The following is a 22,434-nucleotide window of genomic DNA, read 5'->3' as shown; positions in this document are numbered from 1 at the left end:
AGAAGAGCTATGATAGACGTTTGCGGTCGGAACACAACCCCGGATACCCTTATCCAGAGGATGTGCCAAGCGGTGGAAAAGTGGAACGCAGTTTCGACTGCAACCACTCAGATTGCCTGCAGTTTGCAGAGAATCTGGCGCGCCGAGCAGCAGTCAACAAGCATGACTAACTTGTGATTGGTTAGTTAGAGCGAAAACAGGCTGAGCGCGGGGAAGTGAATGAGAGGTTTGCATATGTCCAGGTACGAGTGTCGCAGCGGGTGACAACCACAGTCGCCACCACGAGGCATGGCAGAAGAGTAAGCGCATAGTTGTTAGTATGGACTGCACATGCCGTAGGAGGGTCGTATCGTAGAACTGTTGGTACTTATCGCTATAGATACCTCGAGGCATGGCAGAGGTGAGTAGAGTAAGCATCCAAGTCAGCCTCGCGTGGCATGTCAGAAGTGAGAACATAAGTAAGTCCCACATTGTGTATCAGAGCGTGTGTCAGGAGGAGTGACAGGTTGAGCACCCAAATAAGTTTCAGATTGGTGTGCTAGAGCGTGAATCAGGTGACAGGGTGAGCATCCAAGTTAGTCTCACATGGTCCGTCAGAAAGAGTGTCAGGGTGTGTCAGAAGGTATGTTAGAGAGAGCACCCAAGTAAGCCCCATACGGAATGAGTGCCTGTGTGAGCGTGAATGTGCGAGTATATTAATTAATGCTGGGAGGCAGTTCCTGTGAGAACCAGGGTATTAATAGAGAGGGTTACTCAATTAACCTTCCATTGTTTGGGTGGGCTTAGTGGGTCCGGCGTTCCGTGAACCCCACTCCCTGAGAGATAATTTCAGGTGTTTGTTTGCAGATTTGCATTCATCCCTCTGTAAAAAAAAGAGGCTATGTTGTTAGCTTACTTACCTCTACCTGAAACAGGAATTCTAAACCCTTCAAACGTTTTTTTTCAGTTTCTTTACCGTACAAAAGGCATTACGCAGCGATCTAGTATGATTGTTCGTTTCCCTATACTTAAGCACGAGAATATTTTAAATTGGTATTTTTATCTACTGCATAGTGGAAACATGAAATCTAGGCTAGAATACCTATCTCAAAAGCTCTTTTACAAACTTTTGTTATCAAGCCTAACTACGAGCAAAAATGTTGTTTCAATTAGTTTTGCCAATTTTATTCATGTTTTGATCGGGGAAGTACGTAGCACAAGTGCAATTGCACTCATCTGGAATGAATAATACAGTTGCATCCTCCATCCATGCCCGGCCCATCATGCTGTAAGTATTCCATTGCAATCGGAGCAATACTCGTGCTTGTCAAGTGTGCTTCCATAACGACAACAGACTCCATGAATGCAGCTACATAGGAACGAAACCCACTTCGATTGGGGGCTCTGTCGGTCGGTGCTTTCGTCTCTGTCTGAGCATCTGAACGGAAAACGAAATTGCATTGCATGTAAAATAAGCACCGCAAATAAATTAGTTTTATCTCTACCCCGCTGCTTGTCTGGTGGTTGTAGTGGCTGGAGCTGGGAGAACCACCCACTACCGATGGATATGGTGAACTTTGCCGGAGGAGAACATTCGGATGTGTTATTCTTTTCAGCCCAGAAGGGATTTCTGAACAGCAACTTCAATTTTCGAATGGAGCAATTGGGAAACAACCACAGCGTTCACATATTCTCCCCATCTCTAGTTACTGAGGTTTATGGAAGGCTGGTGTTCACTCAATTTGAGCTGGACTTTTATTGAATTTTGCATTGTCCGTGTTCCTGTTAGGGCGTTCCTTCATAAACTGGTCGAATGGACTGGACTAATGGTCGAACTGTATTTGATTGCTTATCATTTCTTCCACTGTTTTTCAATTTTAGTCCTACGTGTTTCAATTTGGTTAGTATTAAATTTTCTACTTTATTTTCTGTAATGGGTTCTCTTTCCTCACCTTAATCCAACTTTAGTTTTAACAGTATAATAGTTGTCGATTCAATCCCAGTTTTATTCGAACCAGTCGAAAAAGAGCTTTGTAAACATTTTGCATTTACACACACCCTAATTCCGAATCCTTATCGCTTCAGGAGTGCCATACTCCTGCCTTTGGATGCCTCTTTGTTTCGCCTACGCCTACTGTTGCTCGTATGACCAGTGTTTGTTGTTTTATTGAGTAACAAAAGCAACCCCCGAAATTGTTTGAACTGGTCGAGTTAGCCATGGAAGGCGGGCGGGGATACTGCCCGGTAGCGCAATAAAGCGTTCGACGACCGAATCCAGGTCAAAAGGCACTCCAACCAAACTATCGCTGTCCGATCCCTTTCAAATAATGGTAGGATCCCCAAAAACCGGATGCCAAGAAGACATCCCATGCCGGTCGGAATCCACCTTAGTGAAGGAACAAGCTCATCAGGGTTGGCACTCTGCATGCTGTACCAGAACCAACCCGTCCCTCAGCTTAAACAATTTCCTAACGATCGAGATCCAACCCTGTCCGCCCTGCTGCGGTGATGGGCTGGGCTCAATTTCTCATAACTGTCGGTTGGGATGAATGTCTATGAGCCAACCAACCAACCCGCCTACCAGGAGCGGGTGGAGATGGCAAAACGATTGAATCCGATGGGGACGCCGTTCGCGCTGATGGTGGGCAATCCAGCCGGACCCACAATGGCAAACGAAATGGAGCAATTGATAAAAAAAAAACTGTTTGCTTCTTTTCCGATTGGCTTCTTGGAACCGTTTTCTTTGGAAAACGGGAGAAAAAAGCTTTATGCAGTCACGAATTGACGGAGCTTAGGGGAGATGATGTATAGGGACTCGGTGGGAGGAATCCTTCGTAGAAATGATGAGCATAGAGGCTTTCATGAATCTCAATAAACTAGATGATGGGAGATTGGTATTATTTGGCTTGTTAGAGATTTCTTGCTGCTGTAATTGAGCCTGGGAGTGGGATTTAAGTTGACTTTCAGCCCCTATGTAGCTTAAAGGAGAATTTCATCCAAAGACTGATTTTTTCTCATATTCTAGGAAATCATTTCCACATCAGGCCCTGATTTTTTCTAAAAACTTATTAAACTTGGCTAGGAGAACTCAATATTTTTCACAATCTTCTATCAAATATGTAAATAAATCTTTGTGGCATCCATCGAAAATATTTCCGCAAATGTCCTCTCGAATTATTGAAAAAAACACATGATCGACACGTGTTACGAGTCCCATGAAAAGGCTAAGCGCTTCGAATGCCTGGGAAGTTTTTCAAATGCTATCAAGGAGATTCAAAGCATTTTCTCAGGAGAAAAGAATTCTCGGAATTCCGAAACAATGCTCGGTATTCCAAAGGGAATTTTTAGATCTCGGAATTCCGAAAAGAATTCGGCAAGTTCGGAAAGGAATTTTTGGATCTCGGAATTCTAAAAGAATTCTCGGAATTCCGATTGGAATTCTCGGAATTCCGAATGGAATTCTCGGAATTCCGAATGGAATTCTCGGAATTCCGAATGGAATTCTCGGAATTCCGAATGGAATTCTCGGAATTCCGAATGGAATTCTCGGAATTCCGAATGGAATTCTCGGAATTCCGATTGGAATTCTCGGAATTCCGATTGGAATTCTCGGAATTCCGATTGGAATTCTCGGAATTCCGATTGGAATTCTCGGAATTCCGAATGGAATTCTCGGAATTCCGAATGGAATTCTCGGAATTCCGAATGGAATTCTCGGAATTCCGAATGGAATTCTCGGAATTCCGAATGGAAGTCTCGAATTTCCGAATGGAATTCTCGAATTCGAATGGAATTCTCGGAATTCCGAATGGAATTCTCGGAATTCCGAATGGAATTCTCGGAATTCCGAATGGAATTCTCGGAATTCCGAATGGAATTCTCGGAATTCCGAATGGAATTCTCGGAATTCCGAATGGAATTCTCGGAATTCCGAATGGAATTCTCGGAATTCCGAATGGAATTCCCAGAATTCCGAATGGAATTCCCAGAATTCCGAATGGAATTCCCGGAATTCCGAATGGAATTCCCGGAATTCCGAATGGAATTCCCGGAATTCCGAATGGAATTCCCGGAATTCCGAATGGAATTCCCGGAATTCCGAATGGAATTCCCGGAATTCCGAATGGAATTCCCGGAATTCCGAATGGAATTCCCGGAATTCCGAATGGAATTCTCGAATTCCGAATGGAATTCTCGGAATTCCGAATGGAATTCTCGGAATTCGAATGGAATTCTCAGAATTCGAATGGAATTCTCGGAATTCCAGATGGAATTCTCAGAATTCCGAATGGATTCTCGAATTCCGAATGGAATTCTCAGATTCAGAATGGAATTCTCGGAATTCGAATGGATTCTCGGAATTCCGAATGGAATTCTCCCGAATTCCAAATGGAATTCTCCAGAATTCCGAATGGAATTCTCGGAATTCCGAAATGGAATTCTCGGAATTCCGAATGGAATTCTCGGAATTCCGAATGGATTCTCGAATTCGAATGGAATTCTCAGATTCGAAATGGAATTCTCGAATTCCAATGGAATTCTCAGAATCTGAAATGGAATTCTCAGATTCGAATGGAATTCTCCGGAATTCGAAATGGAATTCTCGAATTCGAAATGGAATTCTCGGAATTCGAAATGGAATTCTCGGAATTCCGAAATGGAATCTCGGAATTCGAATGGAATTCTCGGAATTCCGAGAATGGAATTCTCGGATTCCGGAAATGGAATTCTCAGAATTCGAATGGAATTCTCAGATTCCGAATGGAATTCTCAGATTCCGAAATGGAATTCTCGAATTCGAAATGGAATTCTCTCGAATTCCGAAATGGAATTCTCGAATCTGAATGGAATTCTCGAATTCTGAATGGAATTCTCGAATCTGAATGAATCGGAATCTGAAATGGAATTCTCGGAATTCGAAAATGGAATTCTCGAATTCGAAATGGAATTCGAATCTGAATGGAATTCTCGAATTCCGAAATGGAATCTCGGAATTCCGAATGGAATCTCGGAATTCCGAAATGGAATTCTCGAATTCGAAATGGAATTCTCGGAATTCGAAATGGAATTCTCGGAATTCCGAAATGATTCTCGGAATCTGAAATGGAATTCTCAGATTCTGAATGGAATTCTCGAATTCCGAAATGGAATTCTCGGAATTCCGAATGGAATTCTCGGAATTCCGAAATGGAATTCTCAGATTCCGAAATGGAATTCTCGGAATTCGAAATGGAATTCTCGGAATTCCGAATGGAATTCTCGAATTCCGAAATGGAATTCTCGGAATTCCGAATGGAATTCTCGGAATTCGAATGGAATTCTCGGAATTCCGAATGGAATTCTCAGATTCCGAATGGATTCTCAGATTCCGAATGGATTCTCGGAATTCGAATGGAATTCTCGAATTCCGATGGAATTCTCGAATTCCGAATGGAATTCAGCTCGAATTCCGAATGGAATTCAGCTCGAATTTCGAATGGAATTCAGCTCGAATTCCGAATGGAATTCTCGGAATCCGAATGGAATTCTCGAATTCCGAATGGAATTCTCGGAATTCGAATGGAATTCTCGGAATCCGAATGGAATTCTCGAATTCGAATGGAATTCTCGGAATTCGAATGGAATTCTCGGAATTCCGAATGGAATTCTCAGAATTCGAATGGAATTCTCGGAATTCCGAATGGAATTCTCGGAATTCCGAATGGAATTCTCGGAATCTGAAATGGAATTCTCGGAATTCGAAATGGAATTCTCGGAATTCCGAAATGGAATTCTCGGAATTCGAAATGGAATTCTCGGAATTCGAAATGAATTCTCGGAATTCCGAAATGGAATTCTCGGAATCTGAAATGGAATTCTCGGAATCTGAATGGAATTCTCGAATTCCGAAATGGAATCTCGGAATTCCGAAATGGAATTCTCGGAATTCGAAATGGAATTCTCGGAATTCCGAAATGGAATTCTCGGAATTCGAAATGGAATTCTCGGAATTCCGAAATGGAATCTCGAATTCGAAATGGAATTCTCGGAATTCCGAAATGGAATTCTCGGAATTCCGAAATGGAATTCTCGGAATTCGAAATGGAATTCTCAGATTCCGAGTAAATTCTCGGAATTCGAAATGGAATTCTCGAATTCCGAAATGGAATTCTCGGAATTCCGAAATGGAATTCTCGAATTCGAAATGGAATCTCGGAATTCCGAAATGGAATTCTCGAATTCGAAATGGAATTCTCGGAATTCCGAAATGGAATTCTCGGAATTCGAATGGAATTCTCAGAATTCGAAATGGAATTCTCGGAATTCCGAAATGGAATTCTCGGAATTCGAAATGGAATTCTCGAATTCCGAATGAATTCTCGGAATTCCGAATGGAATTCTCGGAATTCCGAATGTAATTCTCGGAATTCCGAATGGAATTCTCGTGATTCCGAATGGAATTCTCGGAATTCCGAATGGAATTCTCGGAATTCCGAATGGAATTCTCGGAATTCCGAATGGAATTCTCGGAATTCCGAATGGAATTCTCGGAATTCCGAATGGAATTCTCGGAATTCCGAATGGAATTCTCGGAATTCCGAATGGAATTCTCGGAATTCCGAATGGAATTCTCGGAATTCCGAATGGAATTCTCGGAATTCCGAATGGAATTCTCGGAATTCCGAATGGAATTCTCGGAATTCCGAATGGAATTCTCGGAATTCCGAATGGAATTCTCGGAATTCCGAATGGAATTCTCGGAATTCCGAAATGGAATTCTCAGAATCCAGAATGGAATTCTCGAATTCGAATGGAATTCTCGGAATTCGAATGGAATTCTCGAATTCCGAAATGGAATTCTCGAATTCCGAAATGGAATTCTCAGATTCCGAAATGGAATTCTCGGAATTCGAAATGGAATTCTCGGAATTCCGAAGTGGAATTCTCAGAATTCGAAATGGAATTCTCGGAATTCCGAAATGGAATTCTCAGATTCGAAATGGAATTCTCGGAATTCGAAATGGAATTCTCGGAATTCCGAGTAAATTCTCGGAATTCGAAATGGAATCTCGGAATTCCGAATGGAATTCTCGGAATTCCGAAATGGAATTCTCGAATTCCGAATGGAATTCTCGGAATTCGAAATGGAATTCTCGGAATTCCGAAATGGAATTCTCGGAATTCCGAAATGGAATTCTCTCGGAATTCCGAAATGGAATTCTCGGAATTCCGAATGGAATCTCGGAATTCGAAATGGAATTCTCAGAATTCCGAAATGGAATTCTCGGAATTCCGAAATGGAATTCTCGAATTCCGGAATTCGGAATTCCGAAATGGAATCTCAGATTCCGAAATGGAATTCTCGAATTCCGAAATGGAATTCTCAGAATCCGAAATGGAATCTCGAATTCCGAAATGGAATTCTCGGAATTCCGAAATGGAATTCTCGGAATTCCGAAATGGAATTCTCGGAATTCCGAAATGGAATTCTCGGAATTCCGAAATGGAATTCTCGGAATTCCGAAATGGAATTCTCGGAATTCCGAAATGGAATTCTCGGAATTCCGAATGGAATTCTCGGAATTCCGAATGGAATTCTCGGAATTCCGAATGGAATTCTCGGAATTCCGAAATGGAATTCTCGGAATTCCGAAATGGAATTCTCGGAATTCCGAAATGGAATTCTCGGAATTCCGAAATGGAATTCTCGGAATTCCGAAATGGAATTCTCGGAATTCCGAAATGGAATTCTCGGAATTCCGAAATGGAATTCTCGGAATTCCGAAATGGAATTCTCGGAATTCCGAAATGGAATTCTCGGAATTCCGAAATGGAATTCTCGGAATTCCGAAATGGAATTCTCGGAATTCCGAAATGGAATTCTCGGAATTCCGAAATGGAATTCTCGGAATTCCGAAATGGAATTCTCGGAATTCCGAAATGGAATTCCGAAATGGAATTCTCGGAATTCCGAAATGGAATTCTCGGAATCTGAAATGGAATTCTCGAATTCCGAAATGGAATTCTCGGAATTCCGAAATGGAATTCTCGGAATTCGAAATGGAATTCTCGGAATTCGAAATGGAATTCTCGAATTCGAAATGGAATTCTCGGAATTCGAAATGGAATTCTCGAATCTGAATGGAATTCGGAATTCCGAAATGGAATTCTCGGAATTCCGAATGGAATTCTCGGAATTCGAATGGAATTCTCGGAATTCGAAATGGAATTCTCGAATTCGAAATGGAATTCTCGGAATCTGAATGGAATTCTCGGAATTCGAATGGAATTCTCGGAATTCCGAAATGGAATTCTCGGAATTCCGAATGGAATTCTCGAATTCGAAATGGAATCTGAATTCGAATGGAATTCTGAATTCTGAATGGAATTCTCGAATTCCGAAATGGAATTCTCGGAATTCCGAAATATGGAATTCTAAGAATTCGAAATGGAATTCTCGAATTGAATTCTTGGAATTCGAAATGGAATTCTCGAATTCCGAAATGGAATTGAATTCTCGAATGAATTCTCGAATTCCGAAATGGAATTCCTTTCGAAATGATTCGAATTTGAAATGGAATTCTCGAATTCGAAATGGAATTCTCAAATTCGAAATGGAATTCTCGGAATTCCGAAATGGAATTCTCGGAATTCCGAAATGGAATTCTCGGAATTCGAAATGGAATTCTCGGAATTCCGAAATGGAATTCTCAGATTCCGAAATGGAATTCTCGAATTCCGAATGGAATTCTCGGAATTCCGAAATGGAATTCTCGGAATTCGAGAATGGAATTCTCAGATTCCGAAATGGAATTCTCGGAATTCCGAAATGGAATTCTCGGAATTCGAAATGGAATCTCAGAATTCCGAAATGAATCTCGGAATTCGAATGGAATTCTCAGATTCCGAATGGAATTCTCAGATTCGAATGGAATTCTCGGAATTCCGAAATGGAATTCTCGAATTCGAAATGGAATTCTCAGATTCCGAAATGGAATTCTCAGATTCGAAATGGAATTCTCGAATTCCGAAATGGAATTCTCGGAATTCGAATGGAATCTCGGAATTCCGAAATGGAATTCTCGGAATTCGAAATGGAATTCTCGGAATTCGAAATGGAATTCTCGAATTCGAAATGGAATTCTCGGAATTCCGAAATGGAATTCTCGGAATTCCGAAATGGAATTCTCGGAATTCCGAAATGGAATTCTCGGAATTCCGAAATGGAATTCTCGGAATTCCGAAATGGAATTCTCGGAATTCCGAAATGGAATTCTCGGAATTCCGAAATGGAATTCTCGGAATTCCGAATGGAATTCTCGGAATTCCGAATGGAATTCTCGGAATTCCGAATGGAATTCTCGGAATTCCGAATGGAATTCTCGGAATTCCGAATGGAATTCTCGGAATTCCGAATGGAATTCTCGGAATTCCGAATGGAATTCTCGGAATGGAATTCTCGGAATGGAATTCCGAATGGAATTCTTGGAATTCCGAATGGAATTCTTGGAATTCCGAATGGAATTCTTGGAATTCCGAATGGAATTCTCGGAATTCCGAATGGAATTCTCGGAATTCCGAATGGAATTCTCGGAATTCCGAATGGAATTCTCGGAATTCCGAATGGAATTCTCGGAATTCCGAATGGAATTCTCGGAATTCCGAATGGAATTCTCGGAATTCCGAATGGAATTCTCGGAATTCCGAATGGAATTCTCGGAATTCCGAATGGAATTCTCGGAATTCCGAATGGCATTCTCGGAATTCCGAATGGAATTCTCGGAATTTCGAATGGAATTCTCGGAATTCGAATGGAATTCTCGAATTCGAATGGAATTCTCGGAATTCGAATGGAATTTTCGAATTCGAGATGGAATTCTCGGAATTCCGAATGGAATTCTCGGAATTCCGAATGGAATTCTTGGAATTCCGAATGGAATTCTTGGAATTCCGAATGGAATTCTTGGAATTCCGAATGGAATTCTTGGAATTCCGAATGGAATTCTTGGAATTCCGAATGGAATTCTTGGAATTCCGAATGGAATTCCCAGAATTCCGAATGGAATTCCCAGAATTCCGAATGGAATTCCCAGAATTCCGAATGGAATTCCCAGAATTTCGAATGGAATTCCCAGAATTCCGAATGGAATTCCCAGAATTCCGGAATGGAATTCCCAGAATTCCGAATGGAATTCCCAAATTTCGAATGGAATTCTGAATTCGAATGGAATTCCCAGAATTCGAATGGAATTTAGAATTCGAATGGAATTAAGAATTCCGAATGGAATTCCCAGAATTCCGAATGGAATTCCCAGAATTCCGAATGGAATTCCCAGAATTCCGAATGGAATTCCCAGAATTCCGAATGGAATTCCCAGAATTCCGAATGGAATTCCCAGAATTCCGAATGGAATTCCCAGAATTCCGAATGGAATTCCCAGAATTCCGAATGGAATTCCCAGAATTCCGAATGGAATTCCCAGAATTCCGAATGGAATTTAGAATTCGAATGGAATTCCCAGAATTCGAATGGAATTCCCAGAATTCGAATGGAATTCCCAGAATTCGAATGGAATTCCAGAATTCGAATGGAATTCCCAGAATTCGAATGGAATTCCAGAATTCGAATGGAATTCCAGAATTCGAATGGAATTCCCAGAATTCGAATGGAATTCTAGAATTCGAATGGAATTCTAGAATTCGAATGGAATTTCCCAGAATTCGAATGGAATTCCCAGAATTCGAATGGAATTCTAGAATTCGAATGGAATTCCCAGAATTCGAATGGAATTCCAGAATCAGAATGGAATTCCCAGAATTCGAATGGAATTCTAGATTCGAATGGAATTCCCAGAATTCGAATGGAATTCCCAGAATTCGAATGGAATTCCCAGAATTCAGAATGGAATTTCCCAAATTCAGATGGAATTCCCAGAATTCAGAATGGAATTCCAGAATTCAGATGGAATTCTAGAATTCCGAATGGAATTCCCAGAATTCCGAATGGAATTCCAGAATTCGAATGGAATTCCAGAATTCGAATGGAATTCCCGGAATTCGAATGGAATTCCAGAATTCGAATGGAATTCCCAGAATTCGAATGGAATTCCCAGAATTCGAATGGAATTCCAGAATTCAGAATGGAATTCAGAATTCGAATGGAATTCCCAGAATTCGAATGGAATTCCCAGAATTCCGAATGGAATTCCCAGAATTCGAATGGAATTTCAGAATTCGAATGGAATTCCCAGAATTCGAATGGAATTCCCAGAATTCGAATGGAATTCCCAGAATTCGAATGGAATTCCAGAATTCGAATGGAATTCCCAGAATTCGAATGGAATTCCCAGAATTCGAATGGAATTCCCAGAATTCGAATGGAATTCCAGAATTCGAATGGAATTCCCAGAATTCGAATGGAATTCCCAGAATTCCGAATGGAATTCCAGAATTCGAATGGAATTCCAGAATTCGAATGGAATTCTAGAATTCGAATGGAATTCCCAGAATTCCGAATGGAATTCCCAGAATTCCGAATGGAATTCCCAGAATTCGAATGGAATTCCCAGAATTCGAATGGAATTCCCAGAATTCGAATGGAATTCCCAGAATTCGAATGGAATTCTCGGAATTCCGAATGGAATTCTTGGAATTCCGAATGGAATTCTCGGAATTCCGAATGGAATTCCCAGAATTCCGAATGGAATTCCCAGAATTCCGAATGGAATTCCCAGAATTCCGAATGGAATTCCCAGAATTCCGAATGGAATTCCCAGAATTCCGAATGGAATTCCCAGAATTCCGAATGGAATTCCCAGAATTCCGAATGGAATTCCCAGAATTCCGAATGGAATTCCCAGAATTCCGAATGGAATTCCCAGAATTCCGAATGGAATTCCCAGAATTCCGAATGGAATTCCCAGAATTCCGAATGGAATCCTGGTTGTGGTTCATGATACCATAATTTTATTACTTTCGCTCGAGAGGATACAATCAAGACCACTTTTGAACAATAACAAACAAATCTAAAACGGAAAGTGATATTCAAAAAAGTATTTTACGACGAAACAAATGTTATTTAACCATTTTAGAGGGTTGTGTGTTGTAATTGAAATCCGATACAAATCTGGCAATCCTGCCAGCTATATATAACAAATACAAACGCTTCCATGCTTTATGACGTGTAATCATTTGAAAATTTTCCATTTTGTCAAAAGTTCAACATTTTCAACTGTGAACAAGCAATTTTATGATGATGACCCTCAACATCCCCTTACGGTTCAACAGTTTTTCTCTAAAGACTGCGACACATCCTTCAAGTTCAGCAAACATCACCCGCCCCATGAAATGGAAAGATAAACTCAACCCCGGACGATTCCCCTATCGCTTATAGCGTGGAATCTCTCGACCTGTCAGTCAGTGTCATCTTCTTCAGGAACAAACCAACAAGACAGTATTACAACACGCATAAGAAATTCATAGTCTCATTTGCATTGCCTCAACTTCCCACAACCTCTAGCCGTGCCCTCGGTTAAGCAAGACGGGTGCGTCCCCTGGAACCAGTCTGCCTTTCTCTGCAATTGAATTACATGTTCTTCGGCGTAAGAGCCTTTCCCCAGCTCCCAAACATCATATGTAAATGATGGCCCGGCAGTAGTGGAATGGCACTTTCCCATGAAGAAACCAATTCCAGAACAGCAATTGCTTGGCTTGTTTCAAGTTTGGGTTTGCACAAGGTGGTACATGCTGGAAACGATGATGATGGTTAGACTTACGACGAATGTTCCGTGTCTTGACGCTTCGCATACAAGATGATGATAGTCCTTCCGAATGAACGAACGAACAAGTTTATGAATATCAAATCACAATTTCACTGTGGAATCCCTTTCGCTCGTATCCTTCAATTTCCTGGTAGCTTCAGTAACTAGGCTGATTTGAAGAATTTCTAATTGCAAAAAGATTCCTTTAAAGTTAATTTCGTCCCTATTCGTAGCCCTTCTAAGTAACGCCAAGTAACGAATTGTTACAATTTCTGATTGAAGGAAACTTTGTGTACCATTGATGTTCCTTGCTACGCTGCTGTGAAGAATTGTATCAACTGTGTGCGACGATATGGGGAGGAAGTAAATCGTATCGGTCCAACTATACAGTCGCATATCAGAGCTCAAGAGTGACGGCCTTCCCCGGCGGGCGGTGGTGCCTGTTTGCTGTCTGATGCTTCCAGCAGAACTGGAAGGATTGTTTGACGAATGAGCGAACGGCACGTGGTGAAATATCCACTGCTTCAGACCACCCATCGGAGTCAATGTTGAATGCAAATTAGGTTCCATATCTGCTTCAAGGTTTGGCTTGATATGGGGCCCATGACAAGTTGGAATAGGTTCCGTATTTGCACAGTGTTGTACGTAACTGAACACACAGGTGGATATTAAATTGAGGTAGCATGAGCAATCGAGATGATTATATCAGTGCGGTGGTTGTTACGCTGACAGTTGTTTTGGAAGTTTCTGAGTACTGATGTTTATATCTTGTGTTTGTATCACCATACGTGTAATCAATTTCTATTTGAGAAGGACTAATCTAAACAAAAATTTCAAAAATAATTCTCAATACAGATACGACAAGGTTTTTGAAAGCATCAAGATCGGAAATTCAAACCTCTTTAAAATACTGAAAACTTCAATTCGTTAGAACTGTGCAAAATATGTAACGGAACAAATACTTATATCTAAGACGATACTAAGAAATGAATGTTCAGGAATTCAGAAGACGTATTAAAAATATAATCATGTCCTATGGGATTGCATGGAAGGAATCCGCTCGAACTCCTGGATCGCTATCCGATAGATATCAAGATTCCAATCTACAGCGATTCTAGAACTGTAAGAATCCGAAGGGATTCCATGACTGGAATCCGAAGGGATTCCATGACTGGAATCCGAAGGGATTCCATGACTGGAATCCGAAGGGATTCCATGACTGGAATCCGAAGGGATTCCATGACTGGAATCCGAAGGGATTCCATGACTGGAATCCGAAGGGATTCCATGACTGGAAGGGATTCCATGACTGGAAGGGATTCCATGACTGGAATCCGAAGGGATTCCATGACTGGAATCCGAAGGGATTCCATGACTGGAATCCGAAGGGATTCCATGACTGGAATCCGAAGGGATTCCATGACTGGAATCCGAAGGGATTCCATGACTGGAATCCGAAGGGATTCCATGACTGGAATCCGAAGGGATTCCATGACTGGAATCCGAAGGGATTCCATGACTGGAATCCGAAGGGATTCCATGACTGGAAGGGATTCCATGACTGGAATCCGAAGGGGTTCCATGACTGGAATCGAAGGATTCCATGACTGGAATCCGAAGGATTCCATGACTGGAATCCGAAGGATTCCATGACTGGAATCCGAAGGGATTCCATGACTGGAATCCGAAGGATTCCATGACTGGAATCCGAAGGGATTCCATGACTGGAATCCGAAGGATTCCATGACTGGAATCGAAGGGATTCCATGACTGGAATCCGAAGGGATTCCATGACTGGAATCCGAAGGATTCCATGACTGGAATCGAAGGATTCCATGACTGGAATCCGAAGGATTCCATGACTGGAATCCGAAGGGATTCCATGACTGGAATCCGAAGGATTCCATGACTGGAATCGAAGGGATTCCATGACTGGAATCGAAGGATTCCATGACTGGAATCGAAGGATTCCATGACTGGAATCCGAAGGATTCCATGACTGGAATCGAAGGGATTCCATGACTGGAATCCGAAGGGATTCCATGACTGGAATCCGAAGAGATTCCATGACTGGAATCCGAAGGATTCCATGACTGGAATCCGAAGGGATTCCTGACTGGAATCCGAAGGATTCCATGACTGGAATCGAAGGATTCCATGACTGGAATCCGAAGGATTCCATGACTGGAATCCGAAGGGATTCCATGACTGGAATCGAAGGATTCCATGACTGGAATCGAGAGGATTCCATGACTGGAATCCGAAGAGTTCCATGACTGGAATCCGAAGGGATTCCCGACTGGAATCCGAAGGGATTCCCGACTTGAATCCGAAAGGATTCCTGACTGGAATCCGAAAGGACTCCTGACTGGAATCCGAAGGATTCCATGACTGGAATCCGAAGGGATTCCATGACTGGAATCGAAGGATTCCATGACTGGAATCCGAAGGATTCCATGACTGGAATCGAAGGGATTCCATGACTGGAATCGAAGGGATTCCATGACTGGAATCCGAAGGATTCCATGACTGGAATCCGAAGGGATTCCATGACTGGAATCGAAGGATTCCATGACTGGAATCCGAAGGATTCCATGACTGGAATCCGAAGGGATTCCATGACTGGAATCCGAAGGGATTCCATGACTGGAATCCGAAGGGATTCCATGACTGGAATCCGAAGGATTCCATGACTGGAATCCGAAGGATTCCATGACTGGAATCCGAAGGATTCCATGACTGGAATCCGAAGGGATTCCATGACTGGAATCCGAAGGGATTCCATGACTGGAATCCGAAGGGATTCCATGACTGGAATCCGAAAGGGATTCCATGACTGGAATCCGAAAGGGATTCCACGACTGGAATCCGAAAGGGATTCCACGACTGGAATCCGAAAGGGATTCCATGACTGGAATCCGAAGGGATTCCATGACTGGAATCCGAAGGGATTCCATGACTGGAATCCGAAGGGATTCCATGACTGGAATCCGAAGGGATTCCATGACTGGAATCCGAAGGGATTCCATGACTGGAATCCGAAGGGATTCCATGACTGGAATCCGAAGGGATTCCATGACTGGAATCCGAAGGGATTCCATGACTGGAATCCGAAGGGATTCCATGACTGGAATCCGAAAGGGATTCCATGACTGGAATCCGAAAGAGATTCCATGACTGGAATCCGAAAGAGATTCCACGACTGAAATTCGGAGGGATTCCATGACTGGAATCCGAAGGGATTCCATGACTGGAATCCGAAGGGATTCCATGACTGGAATCCGAAGGGATTCCATGACTGGAATCCGAAGGGATTCCATGACTGGAATCCGAAGGGATTCCATGACTGGAATCCGAAGGATTCCATGACTGGAATCCGAAGGATTCCATGACTGGAATCCGAAGGATTCCATGACTGGAATCCGAAGGATTCCATGACTGGAATCCGAAGGGATTCCATGACTGGAATCCGAAGGGATTCCATGACTGGAATCCGAAGGATTCCATGACTGGAATCCGAAGGGATTCCATGACTGGAATCCGAAGGATTCCATGACTGGAATCGAAGGATTCCATGACTGGAATCCGAAGGGATTCCATGACTGGAATCGAAGGATTCCATGACTGGAATCCGAAGGGATTCCATGACTGGAATCCGAAGGGATTCCATGACTGGAATCGAAGGATTCCATGACTGGAATCGAAGGATTCCATGACTGGAATCCGAAGGGATTCCATGACTGGAATCGAAGGATTCCATGACTGGAATCCGAAGGATTCCATGACTGGAATCCGAAGGATTCCATGACTGGAATCCGAAGGATTCCATGACTGGAATCCGAAGGATTCCATGACTGGAATCCGAAGGGATTCCATGACTGGAATCCGAAGGGATTCCATGACTGGAATCCGAAGGATTCCATGACTGGAATCCGAAGGATTCCATGACTGGAATCCGAAGGGATTCCATGACTGGAATCCGAAGGATTCCATGACTGGAATCCGAAGGATTCCATGACTGGAATCGAAGGGATTCCATGACTGGAATCGAAGGATTCCATGACTGGAATCGAAGGATTCCATGACTGGAATCCGAAGGATTCCATGACTGGAATCGAAGGATTCCATGACTGGAATCCGAAGGATTCCATGACTGGAATCGAAGGGATTCCATGACTGGAATCCGAAGGGATTCCATGACTGGAATCGAAGGATTCCATGACTGGAATCCGAAGGATTCCATGACTGGAATCGAAGGATTCCATGACTGGAATCCGAAGGGATTCCATGACTGGAATCCGAAGGGATTCCATGACTGGAATCCGAAGGGATTCCATGACTGGAATCCGAAGGGATTCCATGACTGGGATCCGAAGGATTCCATGACTGGAATCGAAGGATTCCATGACTGGAATCCGAAGGATTCCATGACTGGAATCCGAAGGGATTCCATGACTGGAATCGAAGGGATTCCATGACTGGAATCCGAAGGATTCCATGACTGGAATCCGAAGGATTCCATGACTGGAATCGAAGGGATTCCATGACTGGAATCCGAAGGGATTCCATGACTGGAATCGAAGGGATTCCATGACTGGAATCCGAAGGATTCCATGACTGGAATCGAAGGGATTCCATGACTGGAATCGAAGGGATTCCAGGACTGGAATCCGAAGGGATTCCATGACTGGAATCGAAGGATTCCATGACTGGAATCCGAAGGATTCCATGACTGGAATCGAAGGATTCCATGACTGGAATCCAAGGGATTCCATGACTGGAATCCGAAGGGATTCCATGACTGGAATCCGAAGGGATTCCATGACTGGAATCCGAAGGGATTCCATGACTGGAATCCGAAGGGATTCCATGACTGGAATCCGAAGGGATTCCATGACTGGAATCCGAAGGGATTCCATGACTGGAATCCGAAGGGATTCCATGACTGGAATCCGAAGGGATTCCATGACTGGAATCCGAAGGGATTCCATGACTGGAATCCGAAGGGATTCCACGACTGGAATTCGAAGGGATTCCATGACTGGAATCCGAAGGGATTCCACGACTGGAATCCGAAGGATTCCATGACTGGAATCGAAGGATTCCATGACTGGAATCCGAAGGATTCCATGACTGGAATCGAAGGATTCCATGACTGGAATCCGAAGGATTCCATGACTGGAATCCGAAGGGATTCCATGACTGGAATCGAAGGATTCCATGACTGGAATCCGAAGGGATTCCATGACTGGAATCCGAAGGGATTCCATGACTGGAATCCGAAGGATTCCATGACTGGAATCCGAAGGGATTCCATGACTGGAATCGAAGGATTCCATGACTGGAATCCGAAGGGATTCCATGACTGGAATCCGAAGGGATTCCATGACTGGAATCCGAAGGATTCCATGACTGGAATCGAAGGATTCCATGACTGGAATCCGAAGGGATTCCATGACTGGAATCCGAAGGATTCCATGACTGGAATCGAAGGATTCCATGACTGGAATCCGAAGGGATTCCATGACTGGAATCCGAAAGGGATTCCACGACTGGAAGGGATTCCATGACTGGAAGGGATTCCATGACTGGAATCCGAAGGGATTCCATGACTGGAATCCGAAGGGATTCCATGACTGGAATCCGAAGGGATTCCATGACTGGAATCCGAAGGGATTCCATGACTGGAATCCGAAGGGATTCCATGACTGGAATCCGAAGGGATTCCATGACTGGAATCCGAAGGGATTCCATGACTGGAATCCGAAGGGATTCCATGACTGGAATCCGAAGGGATTCCATGACTGGAATCCGAAGAGATTCCATGACTGGAATCCGAAGAGATTCCATGACTGGAATCCAAAGGGATTCCATGACTGGAATCCGAAGGGATTCCATGACTGGAATCCGAAGGGATTCCATGACTGGAATCCGAAGGGATTCCATGACTGGTATCCGAAGGGATTCCATGACTGGAATCCGAAGGGATTCCATGACTGGAATCCGAAGGGATTCCATGACTGGAATCCGAAGGATTCCTGACTGGAATCCGAAAGGACTCCTGACTGGAATCCGAAGGATTCCATGACTGGAATCGAAGGATTCCATGACTGGAATCCGAAGGGATTCCATGACTGGAATCCGAAAGGATTCCATGACTGGAATCCGAAGGGATTCCATGACTGGAATCCGAAGGGATTCCATGACTGGAATCCGAAGGGATTCCATGACTGGAATCCGAAGGGATTCCATGACTGGAATCCGAAGGGATTCCATGACTGGAATCCGAAAGGATTCCATGACTGGAATCCGAAAGGATTCCATGACTGGAATCCGAAAGGATTCCATGACTGGAATCGAAGGATTCCATGACTGGAATCCGAAGGGATTCCATGACTGGAATCCGAAGGATTCCATGACTGGAATCCGAAGGATTCCATGACTGGAATCGAAGGGATTCCATGACTGGAATCCGAAGGGATTTCCGACTGGAATCCGAAGGGATTTCCGACTGGAATCCGAACGGATTCCATGACTGGAATCCGAAGGGATTCCATGACTGGAATCCGAAGGGATTCCATGACTGGAATCCGAAGGGATTCCATGACTGGAATCCGAAGGGATTCCATGACTGGAATCCGAAGGGATTCCATGACTGGAATCCGAAAGGATTCCATGACTGGAATCCGAAAGGATTCCATGACTGGAATCCGAAAGGATTCCATGACTGGAATCCGAAAGGATTCCATGACTGGAATCCGAAAGGATTCCATGACTGGAATCCGAAGGGATTCCATGACTGGAATCCGAAGGGATTCCATGACTGGAATCCGAAGGGATTCCATGACTGGAATCCGAAGGGATTCCATGACTGGAATCCGAAGGGATTCCATGACTGGAATCCGAAGGGATTCCATGACTGGAATCCGAAGGGATTCCATGACTGGAATCCGGTCATGACTGGAATCCGAAGGGATTCCATGACTGGAATCCGAAGGGATTCCATGACTGGAATCCGAAGGGATTCCATGACTGGAATCGAAGGGATTCCATGACTGGAATCCGAAGGGATTCCATGACTGGAATCCGAAGGATTCCATGACTGGAATCGAAGGATTCCATGACTGGAATCGAAGGATTCCATGACTGGAATCCGAAAGGATTCCATGACTGGAATCCGAAAGGATTCCATGACTGGAATCCGAAGGGATTCCATGACTGGAATCCGAAGGGATTCCATGACTGGAATCCGAAGGGATTCCATGACTGGAATCCGAAGGGATTCCATGACTGGAATCCGAAAGGATTCCATGACTGGAATCCGAAGGGATTCCATGACTGGAATCCGAAGGGATTCCATGACTGGAATCCGAAGGGATTCCATGACTGGAATCCGAAGGGATTCCATGACTGGAATCCGAAGGGATTCCATGACTGGAATCCGAAGGATTCCATGACTGGAATCGAAGGATTCCATGACTGGAATCCGAAGGGATTCCATGACTGGAATCGAAGGGATTCCATGACTGGAATCCGAAGGATTCCATGACTGGAATCGAAGGATTCCATGACTGGAATCCGAAGGGATTCCATGACTGGAATCGAAGGGATTCCATGACTGGAATCCGAAGGATTCCATGACTGGAATCCGAAGGATTCCATGACTGGAATCCGAAGGGATTCCATGACTGGAATCGAAGGATTCCATGACTGGAATCCGAAGGATTCCATGACTGGAATCGAAGGGATTCCATGACTGGAATCCGAAGGATTCCATGACTGGAATCCGAAGGGATTCCATGACTGGAATCCGAAGGATTCCATGACTGGAATCGAAGGATTCCATGACTGGAATCGAAGGATTCCATGACTGGAATCCGAAGGGATTCCATGACTGGAATCCGAAGGGATTCCATGACTGGAATCCGAAGGGATTCCATGACTGGAATCCGAAGGGATTCCATGACTGGAATCCGAAGGGATTCCATGACTGGAATCCGAAAGGGATTCCATGACTGGAATCCGAAAGGGATTCCATGACTGGAATCCGAAAGGGATTCCACGACTGGAATCCGAAAGGGATTCCACGACTGGAATCCGAAAGGGATTCCACGACTGGAATCCGAAAGGGATTCCACGACTGGAATCCGAAAGGGATTCCACGACTGGAATCCGAAGGGATTCCACGACTGGAATCCGAAAGGGATTCCACGACTGAAATTCGAAGGGATTCCATGATTGGAAGCTGGTCCAAAGGGATTCCACGACTGGATTTCGAAGGGATTCCATGACTGGAATCCGAAGGGATTCCACGACTGGATTTCGAAGGGATTCCATGACTGGAATCCGAAGGGATTCCATGACTGGAATCCGAAGGGATTCCATGATTGGAAGCTGGTCCAAAGGGATTTCACCACTGGAATTCTGCAACTGGAACAAATTTCTGAATGTTAAAACCGATGGAAATATTTTCAAATATGTACCATAATTGTTTTAACAACATAAATTGCATGATTTAGTTTTAATTAACATGGGTTCATATTTATCTAGAATCCTGTTGTACAAACAATATACCAGGTGCCCTATTAACGTTTTTTCTTTGTATACCTATCATAAAAGAACGCCATCAGCGTGGAAATTAGTTCCATGTTTAAACACAAAAACTGGATTATGCGATGTGTACCGATGAATGCAAAGCTTTGACCGAACACTACGGACTGTCATTGGCTCATCACATCATCAAACAAAACAATGAGCCTGGATAAACAACATGATCCTAACCTAACATTAGCTCAAATTGGTCGGATGTATATTGCCCCCCGGTTATACATTCGCTTGTTTTTCACGCTTCTCACCCATTTCCGTACAAACAGGGCCAGGGGGCTGGTACTCACCATTTCCCCCTCCATCAATCCAAACAATACCCTCTGTCCGACAAGCGGCAACATCAATTACACAGGACGGTTGTAATGTAGTAAAAATGGCGTACCTTAATCGCATCGTTTTCCATATACTTCATCGTCATGATAATCCTCTGCGTCCGTCGTCGCCCCGCCGCCGGCATCGTGAACTGTTCTCGCTCCCCTCGAGCACACCGGATGGATGAGCCCCAAAAAGGTTAGCAAACAATCCATCAGCCATTATGATTCCGCTGAGGCGCTGTTTTCCCCCTACTCTTCCTTACTTTTCATAAATTCCGACTACTTTTTATTGCTTTTTTCGCGCCTACTGCGACTTCAAGTGTTGCCAAAATCCTATACACGTGATGCTGTTTTCGCAGTGAGCGACAAACAACATATTTCGGTAATCGAATTTTCAATACGCGTATTTGAGTGCTGCGTGTCCTGTTCCCATGTTGGAACATGTTTTGCATAATTGGAACCGTCTGGCATCCCACTCTATTCGCCATTCATTTCATCCGCCTTTGGCCTTGTTTGTTACCCGGAAAATATGCCCAATTTTTCACCACCCATCGAAAAGATAAGCACGCTGTTATTGGCCTTTTTCCCATCCGTGCTTTGCCGACCACTACACGATGGGGCCGCCGGCGGCGCCTCTCTATCCGCTTCAAGGGTCACCGAGAAGATGTGAATGGGTCGGTCATTTCGGTGAACGATGAAAGCCACCCTCTCAACTTTTGGCCTACAGATACCAATCGATAATAATGCTTTTCAGCGCTATTACGACCGACCGAGCCCATGCAAATTATCATCCA

General features: G+C 43.7%; 1 protein-coding gene and 1 long non-coding RNA gene across 2 annotated transcripts in view; one reads left to right on the top strand and one right to left on the bottom strand.

Moving 5' to 3' along the window:
• Positions 1-22,434, top strand: part of LOC134207309 (mucin-2) — a 630,356-nt gene that overhangs the window by 498,789 nt on the left and 109,133 nt on the right. The window lies entirely within an intron of this gene.
• On the bottom strand, positions 1,122-2,092 carry LOC134213574 (uncharacterized). Its single transcript, XR_009979484.1, has 3 exons — positions 1,932-2,092; positions 1,485-1,862; positions 1,122-1,417 (listed from the first exon to the last, which is right to left on the bottom strand). It is a non-coding gene; the product is annotated as an uncharacterized LOC134213574 (long non-coding RNA).

This window comes from Armigeres subalbatus, chromosome 1 (assembly GCF_024139115.2).
Source record: "Armigeres subalbatus isolate Guangzhou_Male chromosome 1, GZ_Asu_2, whole genome shotgun sequence".
Taxonomy (NCBI): Eukaryota; Metazoa; Arthropoda; class Insecta; order Diptera; family Culicidae; genus Armigeres; species Armigeres subalbatus.
This window is presented reverse-complemented; position numbering and strand designations above follow the sequence as displayed.